The sequence below is a fragment of the Gavia stellata genome, chromosome 9, assembly GCF_030936135.1.
Source record: "Gavia stellata isolate bGavSte3 chromosome 9, bGavSte3.hap2, whole genome shotgun sequence".
Taxonomy (NCBI): Eukaryota; Metazoa; Chordata; class Aves; order Gaviiformes; family Gaviidae; genus Gavia; species Gavia stellata.
Genome location: NC_082602.1, coordinates 37,268,280 through 37,285,684, shown reverse-complemented (window position 1 = coordinate 37,285,684; position 17,405 = coordinate 37,268,280). Strand labels below are relative to the sequence as shown.

Genomic DNA, 17,405 nt, shown 5'->3' with positions numbered 1-17,405 from the left:
ACGGTGGGGACCCTGTGGGGACAGGGGTGCCCCCGGCACAGGCGGAGGACGCGGCTGAAGGATCTAACAAAACTCAGCATCTGGCTGTCAAACTTGTATGTTGGACTTGTGTATTAGGGGCTAATACATGGGTAAAGAAGGACTGACACAAACCCGCCTAAGACCCAGGTTCAGGAGGATGAAGGCACAGCGAGGTCCGGCAGGTTGCCCTCCTCGAGCATCCTCAGGCAGCACAGAAGGCTTGGATCCTGCCTGGAAACTGCTCTGAACCATCGGGAGCTGGGCCACCGGCTCCCACAGACCGTGCCCTCAGAATGGGGTCTTGCTTTCTGTCCCTGCGAGGGCTAGACCCCCCCTTCGGCAGCCTCGGGGTGTCTTCTCTTCCCCAAATCCCTAAGCATTTGCAAGCCATTCTTAAATCCTGCTCAGCAGGTTAGTCCGAAGTGAGCTTCATGATTTTTAGCCGTCAGTGGAAACGTGGAAGAGAAGCAGTAAACGGAAACGGGGTGAGAAGCGGGGACAGCACGAGCAAATGCTCGCGGCTATGAAATAGCCAGGATGCTAACAGCAGCAGCGTGTCACCAGAGCAGATGTGTTTGGTAATGGAATTTCAGGAGAAGGGCGGTGGGCTGCGTGGCAGTAGCTGTTTGGCAGGAGAGAGGTGCAGACCCTCCTCTCCACCCAGCACTCCTGGTGCTGCCTGGGCTCTCTGCAGGAGGTCACCGCCTCCGGGAAGGGCGCCTGCGGGTGCTTTTTGTGCTGATGTAGAAGGCTCATGCGATGGATAGGGAGGGAGGGGAGTGTCTGGGCTCTGGTTTTCACCTTTCGGGGGGAAAAAGTCTGATGGGTGGCACAGAGCCGCGGCGGTGGGTGAGGAGCCGCACACGGTGCAGTCCTCGACTCCCTCCTCGGTCCCTCCCCAAACTTGCATCCCAGCCCCGTGCAGGACAGGGGACACGACGAGGAGACAGCGGGACCTTGAGGCTTGAAGCAGAGCTCACGGCTGGGCTGGATCAGTGTTTTCCAGCACCTCTGTCCTTCGGCGGCTCCCTCAAGGCTCCGGTGAGGCTCTTGGAGGACACGGATGGACACCTTCACCCAGAGACGCGAGACACACACATGCATTTCCCTTGCAGTAAATGTCCCTGACATGGCTGGCTTACAGCTGCAGAGTTAACTAATTTAATTATCCCAGCGGGACCGGCTGAGCACTTCAGCAGTTAGGCTAAGCCTGTGCAATAAGTTTTGCAAAACCCAACTGTATCAGATGGCAAATCTGACCAAAAATATTTCGCCAGGTGGGATCCTTGGGGCAGCCGCGAGCTGCTGGCCCTGCCCGCAGGGCACCGAAGCCCGGCAGCGGCACGGGCGCTCCCGGTGCAGCACTGACCTTCCTTGCCCTCTGAGGATGCCATGGGGCAAAGACAGCTCCTCCATCGCGTCAGACCAAGGGGGAGAGTTTGTCGGATGGGAAACAGAGGGCTTGGCCGGGGAGATGCCAGGGGGTCAGCGGGAGCTTCCCTTTCCCTCCGGTGGGTGCTGAGCCCAGGCACACATTTATAATTTGGATAGCCATGGCTTTGGTACAGGCAAGTGACCCAAGGATGACAAAAACCTAATCACTCATATGTCTGAAAGCAGCTCAGTCCATGTTCCTGGAAAACCTTCAGCTTGAGGAATAGTGGTGTTTTTCCCTGGCTACTGTCCTATGCATCAAAAAATTCCCCAAAGCGAGACAGTGACGCCTGAGCACCCTGTGTTACTCAGCTACCATCAAGCATGAGATTAGACAAAAATAGTTGTCGAGGTGGTTCATGCTCTGCAAGAACCGATACGATAACGGAAGGGTCCCGAAGCCCTGTGCTGCGAGGCATGCGTGCTGTAGGAACGAGGAAGGGATTGCCTGGGTGCAGCATCTCCCCCCGTTACGGTGGCAGCGAGAGCGATGGGCACCCCCTCTCCCATCCCCTCCTCGCCCGCCGGTCCAGGCTGGGTGGCCGGGGCCGCTGCCGAACACCCGGCGGTTGCTAGCACCAACACTGTCACCAAGGAACTCCGCGACTGGGATCCCGCCCAAGGCACATCCCGTGGAGCATCCCCGGTTTGCAGGGAGGAAACCCAGCCGGGTTGGGGTGCCTGTGGCAGCGGGTGGATCCCCGAGGCGGGGACGTGCTGCTGGGTTTGGGGCAGCGGGGCTGTAGCAGAATGGGAAGAAAGCCGAGCAGGAGCCGTGCAAGGGCCAGGGTTTTCGTAGCTATTCAGTTACGAAAAGCAGCGCTGGCAGGCTGCTCGCCGCGTGGGAGGACTGGCACGGAGGGACGAGCAGGATTAGGCAAGTTACGGTGAGCATTCTTGCCTTTGGTGGGGCGGGCTTTCGGGGCGTGGGGCACGGTCAGAGCCCTCCCCGGGATGGGAACGCCGTGAAAACCAGCTAATTCCTTGTGGGCAGTGGGAGACAGGGGATAAGCGTGCTCGAGAAGACCCTGCAGGTTTGGGTATTCCCTCAGACTGCTTTTAAAAGCCTCTCTAGGAACAAGGCTGGAAAGTAGGTAGCTCTTCAGATGAAGAGCTGAAATAATGGCAAGGTGTCCCCGTGGCTGGACGTGTCCTCTAGCCCGGCTTTGTACGGGGTAGAAATGGCTTCTGTGCAATGGTCTTTGTGAGTCAAAGCAAAGGAAAGCCAAAGTGTCTAGACTGGGCTTCCCAGTAGACCTGAAGGCATTTACTTTACAGATGGGGAAACTGAGGCACGGGGCACACTGTGAGTCCCTGGGCACTAATGGCAGAGCTGGGAACCAAGCTGGGGTGCCAAGTGCCGGATCAGCATCCGGCTCTGGCACTAGATCGGTTAATTTTTTGCTTATGCTGTAACCACATGTGTTTATAAGCCTGAAACCCGGTACCGTAATCAAAATAAAAATAATTTGACCTGAAAGAAATGTTTTCTTCATAACAGGAGCAATATTTAGGCCAGGCAGGAGCGGAAGGAGCTGCTCCTGGAAGCAATTACATGGCCACATAACTGGGCTAATTAAGAAAGAGACCTAAATGTTAAAGTTCTTCTGGGAGGGAAAATACTTGGGAAAAGATTGCCTTTAGTTCCTCAAAATCCTGTTTTTGTCTCTTCTCTCTGCAGTTCCCGTAGCTCAGAGAGGGGCGGTGAGCCCATATCGCTCCCCTTCTTACTTACTCAAATGGCACCAAAGCAGAGAGGCTTCAACTTCAGGCAGAAACCAAACCGTGAACACAGTTGTTGTTGAAATAGCAACAGTTTTTAAAAGCCACAGCACCGCCAAAATCCTTCTACTCTTTTTAAATGCATGCCAACATTCCACTTTGTGCCCCTTCGCCTTCAAACCGGGTATAAACCCGGTGGGATGCACTCAGGCGAGTGGGTGACGATGATGTGTCATTTAATTATCCCCGGTGTCCGGAGGCAGGTCTCTATCCTTCACCCCAAGCAAGGAAGGTTTGGGTACCAGGGGATCTGCCTGACTTCTGTGACCACCCTTGTTCTCCTTAAAATGAGGACATCAACCATCCTCTCAACCATCAACCATCAACCAGCCCTTCGGAGCAGGGCTTGCTTTCCAACTTCAGCTTTTATTCCCCCTTTCCACATGAAGCACAAGCCCAAGGAGGATAACATCCAACCTCCCAAATCCCAGCAGTTGTTCTGACAGCGTGTTAATTAATCTTGTGGCAATGTGGTCCCCTTCCTAGGCGCAGTGCTCTTGGTCTCGCAGCGCCGGGGACCGTGTCTGTACTGGTAGGCTGTGATGAAAAATGGTCAGGATCAGATTTTTCCATGAATTGGGATGTTTCTCAAAGAGCTGGTTTTCTTCTTCTGATGTGGGTGTGCCTAAAAAGTAGGGGAGATGAGCAATGTTGCAAAGGTGGCAGGAGGTGGCTTGAACCCCGGCTGTCCTCCCAGCTGGGCTGATTTTGGCAGGAACGGGTGGTTTCACCCTTTGCAAGGCTCTAGGAGAAGCTGGCTGGGCATATTAGGTGAGAAAAATGGATTTTCTAAAAAACCTGGAGTCTGCCAGAGATACTGTGTGGTGGAGAGACACCTGCTTGGTTTTCCTCTCCCATGGTCTGGTGCAATTCTTCTCCAAAGGGCATCTTGCTGTGTGGTGACCTGGGGACTTGCCATCTCCCACCTCCACGTCAGCCGCTTTCCGACATCTATGTGTCACTATTTCCTGCAGGATTTGGGGTGTTGTGTGCCGAAACGCCTCGTGGCAGTATGAGCACTGGGTTCGGTGGCTTGTCTGAGTTGTCTACGGGAAACCAAGCCATGGGCCAACCCTGATGTTGGCGTGTGGGTGCTGGCTGAGCAGATTGCTTTCCTTCACACAGGCTCTGGGGAGCTGCAAAGGCGACGTAACATGTCTGCCACACCGACGACGGCCGCTCCGAATGAGAATTTGCGATCATCCCCGGCAATGGCAAAACGAGCCCTCGCTATCTCTTGCCCATTCTGTTTCCTGCCTTGTAAAATTTTGATATGGTTGTTACTGAGAGATTTTAATTTGTGTTAACACATTTCCAAACACAGCTATCCTTTCAACAGATGTTTTTTTAAGTGAATAATTTTTATATGTATATAAAAAATTTTTTATATATATATATATATATTTGTTCAACCCCAGCCATGTTCCCTGCAGCACTAACTCCAAGCAGGGGTAGCCCTGGCTGGAAATGGAGGATGGTCTTGTAGTGTTAGGAAATACGATTTGCCGTGTAAAGAAAGGCACAAACGTCTTTGTGGCATGTAAGCCATAGCACCGCTGGCAATGATTGTCAGATCCGATGAGAGATAATGGTTCCTGCCAGTTGTAAGTGCCCTGCTAGCATCTGCGGACTGATAATAAATGAAGACTTGGGGGTGGCACATGTGCCCCATTTCTGATGGTTCCACAAGATTTTGGCTTCTCTGTGAGCCTTCAAAGCATTTGCAGTTTGAAGAGCCACATCTCTCGTAACAAATACTGTACTACTGATGTCTTCTCCTGAGTTTTCTCTAACATCCTTTTACTTTCCTGCAAGGGTTGTACCCATGAACACTGAGGAGTCCAGACACCTGGCAAATGACTTCTCCTCCATGAAGCTCCTTGTTACATCCCGTGAAGCTCCTTATTGTATCGTACGGCGTATAGGATATGGGACAGAGAGTGGTTGCTATAGAACAAATAAGGCAATGAAAATACCATATGCCCTTGGATCTCCCTGGGGTTATGGAGAGCTTCCCGTGGTTATGAATTCACCATGAAGAGCTGTCTGCCGTGCGGGTGGGCTGTGAGGGATGGCTGAGAGGGTACTGGCAGCAGTGGACACCAGCGTAGAAGGTGGTGAGGATGAAGCACTGGCTGTGCTTGATAAGGAAGAGTTCTAGAGAAGACTTTGTGCCTGAAAGACGCCTGTTAGGGGAAGGGTGCTGAGATGTTGGAGCCGGGTACAACGGGGCTATTCATGTTGCTCGCTGGCTGCCGTAGACAGACAGCGCCATTCACGGGGTGACTTCACTGTCCTCTGAGGAGCACGTGCCTTCGCAGGATTGAGTCATCTGCACCAGGAATCACAAGAGCGTCCTCCTGAAATGTGGATGGGTGGTTCTTGTGTTTTTCAGGATTAAAATCAGCTTCAGCCTGGGCTGGAGATCCAGAGGAGTGGGGTGTGTATTGGGGCTCTCCTGATGGCTGGTACGCAGGCTGTCCCCTGCCTTGTTTTCCCTTCCAAACTAAGGAATAATGGCAGTTTCCATGAGGATCCATGCACAAAGGAGCTCGTACGCTCCCAAAGCTGAAGTAAGCCGAGGCCAATTGTATGAGGTTCAACAAGGCCAAGTGCCGGGTCCTGCACTTGGGTCACAACAATCCCATGCAACGCTCCAGGCGTGGGGACGAGTGGCTGGAAAGCTGCCCCACAGAAAAGGACCTGGGGGTGTTGGTCGACAACCGGCTGAATGTGAGCCGGCAGTGTGCCCAGGTGGCCAAGAAGGCCAACGGCATCCTGGCCTGTATCAGAAATGGTGTGGGCAGCGGGAGTAGGGAGGGGATCGTGCCCCTGTACTCGGCGCTGGTGAGGCCGCACCTCGAATGCTGTGTTCGGTTTTGGGCCCCTCACTCCAAGAAGGACATTGAGGTGCTGGAGCGTGTCCAGAGAAGGGCGACGGAGCTGGTGAGGGGTCTGGAGCACAAGTCTGATGAGGAGCGGCTGAGGGAGCTGGGGTTGTTCAGTCTGGAGAAGAGGAGGCTGAGGGGAGACCTCATCGCTCTCTGCAACTGCCTGAAAGGGGGTTGTGGTGAGGTGGGTGTTGGTCTCTTCTCCCAAGTGACAAGTGATAGGGCAAGTGGAAATGGCCTCAAGTTGTGCCAGGGGAGGTTCAGGCTGGATATTAGGAAAAATTTCTTTACTGAGAGAGTGGTGAGACACTGGAACAGGCTGCCCAGGGAGGTGGTGGAGTCACCATCACTGGAGGTGTTCAAGGAACGTGTGGACGTGGCACTGCAGGACATGGTTTAGTGGGCATGGTGGGGTTGGGTTGATGGTTGGACTTGATGATCTCACAGGTCTTTTCCAACCTTAGTGATTCTGTGATTCTGTAAACAGCCCACCAACTTGGAAATGTATCAGGCTGGTCTTGACAGTGAATGGGGAGAATTTTCAAACTGCAGGATGGGAGAAGTGACCTCTCCTCTCCGACCACCCAGTTCTTTCCTCGAGGGGTAAAATTCTCTACATTTTCATGTAAGAAGATTTTCTGTTTAAGTTTTGGCAGCTTTCAGGCTTGCTGGTGGGGGCAGGAGTGGCGGCACCGATCTCAGTCAGCGTCAGCACCCACTCAAGCCAGTGGCAAATATTGCCAAAAGGTAGACACAGGCAAAAAAACTGGAGGTTTTAAATTCCAGACGTATCCCAGGAAATAGTTTGCTATTGATGTAACTTCTGAGACAGATTCCAACTTCCAAGCCCCAGTGTTTTTCAAATAAACACGAATGAGAGCCTGCAAAGGTCAATTTGTGGCTTGGTGGGAAAAAGCCTTCGGTTCAGGATCAAAAGAAAATGACTCGGTTCGGAGGGTGCAGAGGACCTTGGAGGCCGGCTGGTTTTAACTTTGGTCAGACTATTACACATGCCGCCATCATTATTCATTGCCCTGGTATTTTTTTATTTAAAAACACAAGCAGTTGAAAAAAACTCAAGTCAGTATTGGAAATTAGGTTCATAATGATGTTTACTGCTGGCATGAACTCTTAATGGGTTTTTCCCCCTCCCTGTTCCTTTGACAAACAAGTCTCCGTATTTGTTGAAGTATAGCAGATTTCGTCTCAGCTGGTGTCCCCAGGGCAGGGTAGAGCAAGTGGTACTTGTTAAGGTTGCCTACTGGTGCAAGCCCATGGTGCTCACGTCCTCCCACCTGCGATGCCAGGGAGGATGCTTGTACGCTGCGAGAAACTTCACCCCTGAAATATTTCCGTTGCTTTCAGAGATGTTTTGCATCAGTTTTTCCCTATGCTGGGCTAAAAATAAAAGCTTTTGTTGGGCATCATAGATTGGCCCGGTCTAAGAGTTTTACCGCGTCCAAGTGCATATACTTTTAACGTATAGAGGGCAACATGTTAGGAGGAATGGATGCTTTTGAAGTTATGGCACTGGACTGGACCTCATATGCATCAGCTCCATTCCTGCCTCCTCTGCAAACATCCTTCAAGCAGACTTTCCCTGCCTCAGTTTCCCAAATGGGAAAGTGAAGGCAATGCATTTTTTTACCTACCCCTGTCCATAAGATCCTGAGGCCGTGGCGGCTTGGGTGGGATGTAATTTGGGTGCTACCCACAGCAATAAAACCTTGCTCTTAGGTACCGGCTCATATCGCTGCCAGAAGTAGCACGCAAAAAAAGATCCATTTCCCTATAAAAGGCTGATTTTTTGGTGCAGCTCTGCAGTGACCATTTCAGGCAAGGTACTTCGGTATAATCAGAGGACGCTCGTAGGAAGTGATTTATTGTAGCAGGCTCTATTTTAGTTACCCAACAGAGCTTTTAATAGCAATAACGTGTAATGCAGTGACATCCATTGTTTTGCTTTTACAGTCGAAATGGTCCCGTCTGCCCCAGTTATAAATTTGTGACTCACCAAACACAATGGGCTGAAAATAAATTCAGCCGTGGAAGCAGAAACGGGCTGTGCCCAGGGATGTGGGAGTTTCTGCCGTGAAATCACTTTTCCAGCATGGACTGGGACTTGTGCACGTGGACAGGCTCCTCCGGCAGCATCCCTTGCCCAGGAGAGGGGGGTCCGAGAGCCCAAGGTCCCCGTGGTACCCAGGGACCATGCTCTGCCACCCCCTGCTCCCAGCTCCATCCCCTGCTCCCGACTCCATCCCCTGCTCCCGGCTCCATCCCCTGCTCCCGGCTCCATCCCACCGCGGGGTCTGGGGATGCAGGGTCGGGTGTTGCACCCATGTTCGCACTCACATGGGAGGACAGGGCTGGAAGCACAAACAAAGCTTGGCAGTGTCTGTCCCAAACACAGACAAAATCTGATTGTATCCCGAAGTTGCGCATCTGATTCACCACATGCTGTTTAACCCTCCGGTGCCTGGGCTCGCGTGCTGCGTGGACCCAAAGAATGGCTTTGATAAAGCAGAGATTCATCCTTGAGTGAACTGATGTGCTCAAAAGCGGCGGCCAAAGGTGGTTTTTCACTCTGTTTTTAAAAAACACCACCCAAACCCCAGCGCTCCAGGAGATTTCCAGGCTTGCTGCTCCCTCCCACTGTTCGGGGGGATGCAGTGGCAGCAGGATTTGCGGACGGTGGTCGGGTTTTTCTCCCCTGAAGGTGCTTCATCGCTCACGTTTTCTGCCAGAGGATGTCGGAGGCATTCAAAGGATGGAGCAGGGTGCAGGTTTTGGCTCTGTGGCTAAGCGCAGCGCAGCAGTGGGAACGGCTCCTTTGGGCACAGGGAAACGTGGCCGTGGCCTCCTGGGCAGCTGGCTTTGTAGAAAATAGATTTTCAATGCAAAATTTTAGTAGTGATGGTCAGAAGTGACTTGGGAGTAACTCTTGCCTTGCAAAACTCTCCCAAAGCATTTCAGAAAGCACGGAATAACCCAGGAGGGCAGTTCAGTTTTCTTTCCAAGAGAAAGATGCTCAGGGTTAGCCTGAAATGGAGACTGTGTCAGAAAAATGGTGTGTACTTCAAGTCTGCATTTAATTTGCAAGAGGCCACGGTGCTGGGTGCGAGGGTGGGTGCCCACGATGGGAGGTGGCCTCAGCTGCCCCGGGTAGCACCCATGCATCGTACAGGGGGTCTGCCCTGCACTCGGTGTGTCCAGCTCGGGTGGTTTTATCGCCTTCTCCCTGGGTTTTCTGCCTGTTTTCATCCTGGGGCTGCCGCCTCGTCGCATTCGAGGCGTGGGGGTCAGTCGGTGTCTGCTCAGCGCTTTAAGGCTGTTATTTGGAGGATGGTGACTTGCCACGTGCCGCCTGCGCACCGTAAATCACCACGCGAGCCATCGCTCGTCGCAGGTCCCCTCTCTGGAGGGAGGTACCCCAGGTCCCAGCTTGAGCTTGGAAAAGCCGAGCCGGAGGCCGTGCCCAGGCTGGGGAGGTGCTCAGTGGGTTTTCCCCACCAAGATGAGACGGGGCGATCCCAGCTATAGGGCACCCAGTTAGCAAGTTATTCCCTAGGAGCTGTTACGGGTACATGACTGCAGATTACTTAGTTCCCTCGCATCTTTAATCCAACCCAGCGTTAATTCGATGCCTGGAGAACGGCAGGCTACCATTAGCACCTTAAATCAGTCACTGTGTGCTAAGCCTGCTCCCTATGTGTTGCGGGAGGTGAGACGCTGGCACGGGGGACTGTTTGGGATTAGGTGCACCCTTGCACCTCCTGCCTCGCGTTCCTTGTCCCAGGTTCACACACCGCAGCACTGCCTTTCCGTAAATTCTGGATTTATGGTCATCCATGATATGATTTTATCCCTTTACTTGCTGGTAGTTCCTTTAACGGCGCCGCTGAAGCTATGAGATGCTCCACACCTGCAGCCATCCCAAATCTTCATCGCTGCGGTCTGTCCCGCTCCGCACCTCCTCAGCCCAAAGGACACAGCGTTCTGCTGCATTTATGGTATCCAGACAGGGATTCACCTATTTGTCTCAAGCACTTTCAGGCATATTTTAATCAAAGTACCGGTGCGAACAAAGGTTCCATGTCACTGCCAGGGAGGCGGTGTCAATGAGGTGACACTGTCCCTGTGCTGGTGACAAGAATGGTGTGGGACGTGATGCTGGGCATCTGCTGGTACCGCTACGGGTATTATAGCAGGAGAAGTCCGGTGGAAGTGTTCAGCTGGAGCAGGTTTCCACTGAAATGGGCTGATTCGGTGAATTGAGAGAGTTTCAGAAAGCATTTTGCTAAAGGAATTGAATGAGAGATTTTTGGAAGTTTGGTTTTAATTTCTGTAAGGTATTGCCTTATAATTTAGGCATGAAGTGAGACCGCAATAGTAGAATAGAAATATTATTTCTGTACTGAAAATGATGCAAATAATATGAAAATGGAATAGGGCTGAGATTCTCAAAAAACGTGGTTTAAAAAAAATAATTCCATATTAGTGATGTTTCATCCTAACCTGGGACAAGTCGCAAGACCAGCATCTCTGAATTTCCCCAGAGATGAGCCCCTCCAGACCCTGAGGTTTTGCCGGGCCGGGTTCAGGCTCACCATTGCTCATGCCAGAACCACTCCAGTTAAATCCGTGGCATTGCAATAGCATCATCGGGAAAGTGGCCCGGCCCCGATGCCACCGTCTCTGCTAGGCTCTCAGCAGCACCCAGCGTGTCGGTGTGAGCGCCCTGCGGTGCTCCAGGGATGCTCTGCCGTGGCAGGGACCAGCCTCTGGCCTCCCGGGATGCAGAGGAGAAGCCGGGGAGGCTGCAAAAGGCTGGGCGCAGGAGGGATGGGCAACCTGGAAATAAATAAATGCACAGTAATCACTCGTGAGGTTGCCTAGTGACCTGTCTGAGCAAATGGATTTCTCCAGCTCATAGCAAAGGGTTCAGTGTCTTGTTAGGGAAAATAGTTGTTCTTGGCAGGAAATGAGGATTTCCTCCAATTATCATTATGAATGGGAATGGGCTGGGAGGCTGCGCTGGGACCGAGTCCCCGCGTGCAGAATGCTGCGGGATGCTGCGCACGGGTGGGACAGTCGAGCCCCGGAGAGCATCCGCTGCTCTCTGATTCCATCCATAGCCGTGCCTGCTGTATTTCTCCGTGATTTCTGGGATTCGTCTCTCCAGCATCTCCCTGGGGCTCTGTAGCACCAGGGGGGTCCCATCGGTGGGTCATGTAACAGCTTTTTTCTTTTGCGTTTGGGGTAACCCACTAAACATCCTCGCTGCCATCAGGGCAGCCGGAGAGCTCCAAAGACAAGAGCAAAACTGCAACTAAAACCAGATTAACTCTACTGGATCCAAATGCAGCACTAGTATTAATTATTAATTACTTAAAGCCTCCTTCTGGTTTTTTTTGTTTGTTTGTTTAATACTGTGGTGTGAAGCGACTTGGTAGGATAATAGATATTTCTGAGCCTGCTCGTGAAAGCTGTTTTTCACACCAAACAGAATAAAAGCAAAATTATCTGCTAAAGCTGTAGACTTCCAAGGCACCATGTAAGCGCCGGTGCCTGATTTTTGCAGAATTAGGATTGGGGCTATGTAAGTATTTCTCTTCATTTTAGCAGATGAGAAGGGATGAGCTGGGAAGGCAGACCCTGAAAACAAGGGCAGCATCGCGGTACCCGCCGGGAGCAGCGCCGGGAGCCATCCCCTCTGTATGAGGGATGCTGCTGCGGGCGTGCTCTGCAGCACGTCAGCTTGACAAGGGTACAGGGGTGCCTGCAAATTACTCAATGCCTCCATAGATAAAATTTAAAAAAAAATAAAATAGGGGATGAGTTTGAGCTCCCTGACGTGGCACCACTGCGTATAACCCAGCTCCGGCTCCGCACCAGGCACACGAGCTCCGTTTGCGTTTCATATACCCCATAACTGCCTCCTGTGTTTTCCTTCCTCAGGTATTTCAGTCATTTCTTTCCTGACACTTCATTCATCACTCAGAGGCTTTTTCTGTGGGAGGACGGGGTCGGTGTAAGACCCACGGCCCCCCCCCGCCTGCAATGGCAATGTTGATTTTGGAAGCCGGTGCTGCTGAGCCGCATGCGGCAGCGGTCGCCAGCGCTGCTCGGGGCGAGACGGCCACGTCTCCCGCTTTTTGGGGAGGCCAAACAGCCGCAAGCGAGGTGCTGGTGAGACCTGTCTGGGGTTATCCGCCGAGCCGGTAGCGTGCACGGCCGGCATACGGCCCCGGCGCCTGTGCTGCAGCCCGGGGCTGTTGGCAAAGCTCCTGAGCTGCTCCTTGTGCTTATAAAGAGGAGAGGTTGGTTATTCCAGCCTTCGGGCCGAGCAGTCCCCGAACGGATCTCCTTGCTGTGCCTGGCGCAGCTCCCTCCCCATCTCCCTTCCTCCCCTTCCCGCTCACCGGGAATCCAGCCTTGGGAGCATCAGCCTGGGGATGGAGTTGGAGAAGATTGTGGGTGCCTTAAAAGTGGGGGAGAGCAATGTATGTGTGTGTATGTGCTTGGCCTGGGTAACGGCGGCTGTTACAACGCAGTTCTGCAGAGCTTTAGAACCAAAGGGAACCCATCTTCCCGTCCCAAGGGGAAATGGCAGCACGGATGAGCGCTTCCCATGACACGAACGCCAGGCAGGACTTCGCCGTGCTGCAAACGACCAACGCAGCGGGTAACAACCCAGGTTGAAGGTGTTTTACAGGAGATGTTTGCCTCTGAGAGTGATTTAAACCCGAGCCGGGCAGAGAAGCCCCCAGCGGAGGTGACTTCGGTGCTGGCCGGGGAGGGCGGGCAGAGCCGCATCGTCCCCGCACGGAGCAGCACCGCTCGCCGCCCGCTTCCCATTTTCCTTCTGGCAGCGGGTTATTTTCAGCTTATGAAGCAACTGTAAGCCAGTGTGCTGACGGGAGGTGATGACAGCTCGGTAGGTAGGGCCGGTGGTGCCGACAGCTTGTAGCGTTACACCTTCCCCAGGAAAATCGCGGCGATCACCTGGCGGGGTGGGGGAAAAACAGCGTTTGCGCAAAAGCCGCCATCACCGCGGGGATCACGGTCCTGCTAATATTTGTTCTAGCAGATCCACCGTGTTTGCAGAGACGTGTTTCAGGGAAAAGCTCACAGCTGGGTATTTTACGAGGGGAAGAGTTACACGAAGAAATGTGGCTGAGGGATTTCTCCAGCTTGCTCGCTGCCGGGGCTGCCAGCCTCCAGCCCCTGTCCCCCGTGGGGACACATGCTCAAGGGGAGGAAAAACCTGTGGAAAGGGAGGGATGTGCGGGGTGGGTCAGCTCCTGCAGCCTTCCCGGCTCTTAGCCTTGGTCCCCGCACTGTGCGGAGCATCGCGAGGGCGCTGCGGGAAGGAGACGTAGCCGGAGCTTGGTCACCACCGTGGGAGAAGGGCTTTGCTCTGGAGGTCGGCTGACAGCCCTGTGGCTCGTTCCGAGTGGCCAAGGGTTTCTTATTTGTATTTTAAAATGATTTTTCAGGTGCTTGCTTTAGTAACGTCTCATTTTCTTCCTCTCCCTGAGGGATTGCCCGGCACGCTCCTCGGGCAGCAGGATTGCTGCAGCTTCAGGGAGAGGTGGGGGAAGATAAATGGGCACCTCAAATGGTCGGAAACGGTTATTGTGGTTGTGCGCAGAAAGTGTTTTGGGTGGAAGGTACATTACAGATGTTCGCTGGGTGAAGTCAGCGTGGCCACAAGCATCTCCCAAAAGCCGCCTGTGTCGGATCCAGGAGGGTGTGTGGATTCCCATGGTTTCCTTGAGATCAACAGCAGTTGGGACGCCTGCTACCCCTTTCGGTCTGGCGCTGAAGGACAAGGTCGTGGAGAGGCTCGGCCGGGGCCCAGGGCTGCCTGGCCATGGGGAACAAGCGCCGCATTGTGCCACCAAAACTGCTCTTTGGCCGGTATCAATAGAGGACTTGACTGCCCGGTTTTGCCAGCTCAGCACTTCAGCACGCACTAAATTCACCCAATAAATAAAAAAAGAGCAAAAAACTCCCGATGGGCTGAGAACAGATGCTGCATTGACGGTGGTGGCTGGATCCACCACTGCTCTGCGGCCAGCGCAGGCGTCGCCGGCTCGCTTATCACCATCTTGGGGGGACCCTTCCCCAAAACGTTCATCCCCACACCCTTGCAACGCCGACCCCGGCTGCGCGGTGGCCGTCCCCCCCCGCCGCTGGGAAGGTGAGGCGTGGGATTTCGCGGCAGCCGGTGCCTGTGAAAACTTGCTTTCCGAGCCGAGCGCCGGCAAACCTGCGTCAGAGGGAGTGCCTCCGCCCGGCACCCACACGTGGCCTTCCTCCACGAGCAGTCGCTCAGCGCTGGAAGCAGTGGGACCGTCGGAAGGGTTTTTCCATCCTTTTACAGGGAAGGTAACAATATGGCCTGGAACGACTCAAGGCTGTTTGTGGAAAATGTTGGGTTGCAGCATGCGTGGATTTGAGTAGGGAAAATGAGGCTGTTGGCTTGATTATCTTGCCAAAGTCCAATAAAATGCAAAATTTCCCTGAAAGTCAAGTACATTCTTGGCTGTTCTCTGAGACGTGTCCGAGCTTGGAAACACTTTTCATTTGGATGGGAAGAGTAAGCTGTGGACCCGTTTAGTTGCCCTCCAGGTTGCATCCTACTTCATTCATCATTACAGGCATCACCCATCTTCTCTGAAGCTCCGTAAAGCATCTTCCATCCTCGCAGGATGCCCTAGACCACCCACAGCAGCCCGGCACTCCCGCGCCTGGGTACCAAGCCCAGGGAAGTGTCGGAGCCAGGAGATGAGCTCGATTAGCAGGAGAAAAATTAAGGTTCTCAGAAGTGCCAGGGTTTTGTTTGTAGAAAGGATTTGCACTTCTGAGAGGGCTGTTGACTTTCAGGAGACTTAGGCTTTCAAGTACCTAAATCACTTTTGGAAATATGCTTGCAAATTTTTGTAAGTAAGTGCTTTAGAAAATATTTCTCCTGTGTCCTCAGGCCTTCTCCAAGCGCAGTGGTAATTACAGGTTGTCCATTAACCACAACGTGCAGATCTCTGCTTGAAGCTGTTACGCATTCAGCACCTAGAAGACAGACCGCGTGGAGAGGCATGGCTTTTATTTAAAAAATAGGAGAAGGATGACGTTGGGACTGGGCGCATTGGGTTTTTAGAGGACAAATGCCTGTTTTTTCACATGGGCTTGGGGCTTGTGGGCTTTTGGAAGGTTTCAGAGACTGAAGGCCATGTGAAATGTAGCCCCCAAAGCTTGGGCAGCGGCCAACTCTTCCTTGGGCTAGCAGGAACTTCTGCTTTCAGATACAACAGCCTCTGCGTCATCTCCTGCAACGACTCGTTTTACCGTGGTGTGCCATTTAGTGCAGCGCCCAAAGCCTCTCAGCAGCACGTGGTCAGTGGGTACGAATCCAGCACAAGTACCTTGGGTTTCTTAAGAAATGATTGGAGTGTGAAGCAGGTGGGGCTTTGACCTGCATCCCTCAGGGGATACGTAAAGGGATGATTTTGCTTCATTTAGAGCCTGGGGTAAGTTATTTTGGTGGAGTTACTCGCGGCTTACCTGGATTTGAAAGAAAAAAAACCACAAGCAAACGTGCATAAATTCCCTGGGAACGTCAGTGGGGATGTTTGGAGCAAGGCTCTGTCTTCAGGCTGTGTGTTTGGTCACGAGCCCTGCGGCGGCAGACTCTGCCCGGGTACCAACGCTCTCCTGGTTACTCCAGCTTCATGCTGGCCCAGGCTCTTGGAGAGAGGGTGTGATGGAAACAGCATGGTGTTGGCCTTCCCCCGGATAAATGAGTGCAAGAGACCCAAAGAGCTCTCCTACACCCTCTTGCTATCCCCAGGCAACCCAACATCCATGCTAGTTTAACGACGTTTTGTCTAACCTATAGTAACAGGTTGTGGTGATGAGGTTTCACAGCTTTCGGACATCTTTAGCAGTGCTCCAGGTTCTTTACTGTTGGAAAAACAACACACCCTCCTACACCTCCTGCTTGCTGTCTCCAGCCTAAACCCCGCTTTTCCTAAACTCGTCCTCGGAGGTCACCTTGTCTGGACTCACCAACTCCTTGCTGCTCTGGACTCTGAGAGAGCTGCCAGCGTTCGTCTTTGCAGATTTAACCCCACCAGACAGCTTGTTCAAGAAAATACTGACTCATGCCAGGCACTGGTGGAGCCTCTGGGGAATCCCACCTGATCCGTATCTCCACCGAGACATGAGCTACCCATAACTTATCATGGAGTGTAGTTTTTCTCCTTTATAGTTTTGCTTCATGTGCCCATCTCCTACAACCTGTAGACAAAATATAAGCCATGTACCCATGCCGCGGTCTTCTCATCATGGAGGTTTCAGTTGACGCTAAAAAAAGCCTTCCCTGAGATAGGGATCTTTAAAAGCGAGGGATCTCCTAACCCGGAGCCCTGCTTCATTGCAAATTTGCTTCAGGTTTCCTACTGCACGTAAATCCCACGTCAGGAAAGGCAAACGTAAGGCGGAGGGGAGTGCTGGACGCTCAGGTGCTCATACCTATTTATCGGTGTGGTTTCTGAGGATTTGGGGACCATAGATGAGGTGAGCATCTTCAGCGAGCGAGGGGGCTGCCTTCCCCCCGGGTATTTGTTGGGGGCACATCCAGCCCATCGGGCGGGACGTGGCCGGGCCGGGTGCCTGTGAAGCGAACGCGCTGTCGCACGCTTGCTTTGCACGCTGGCTCTTGCGAGAGGTTTGCACAAGCTGTTGAGGTGCTCCACGGTCTTCTCCTGCTCCGAGCATGGCCTCTGCCCCGCAGCCGGCGGGATGGCCGCGTTATTTTCGTTGCCGTTCACTAATTAGGATTTAGTTTGCTCCTTTAAAAAACAACCTGGGTAAAAGGCATGCCCTGTCAGGTGAGCACGTCTGTGGGCAGACGGCATCTCCGAGAGGTTGTCTGTGCTCCGCTGTGAAGGGTTTTGAATGCCCGTGAGCTCCTTGTCGTTGCTGGAGTTTGAAACTGTTTTGAAGACATGACAGTACGTAAACTAAACCAAGTTTCTGGCCAAGGCAACCAGCCATGGAGCCTCTTCGTTAGACAAGGGACAGAGAACTGACCTCGCATGGTCTTCAACAAGGGAGGACGGCCATGAGCCGTCACGGCGGAGGGTTTAGCAGCACACAAGCTCCAGCTGCTAGAAGAGGGGGCTGAAGTTTCTCTTAGCTAGTTCAATAAATGGAGTTGTTGGAAACATTCATTTATTTTTGGTGGAACAGCTCTGTACTGCCTTACAT

At 52.9% G+C, this 17,405-nt stretch overlaps 1 protein-coding gene across 1 annotated transcript in view; it reads left to right on the top strand.

The window, feature by feature from the left end:
• Positions 1-17,405, top strand: part of FAM53B (family with sequence similarity 53 member B) — a 34,184-nt gene that overhangs the window by 16,097 nt on the left and 682 nt on the right. The window lies entirely within an intron of this gene.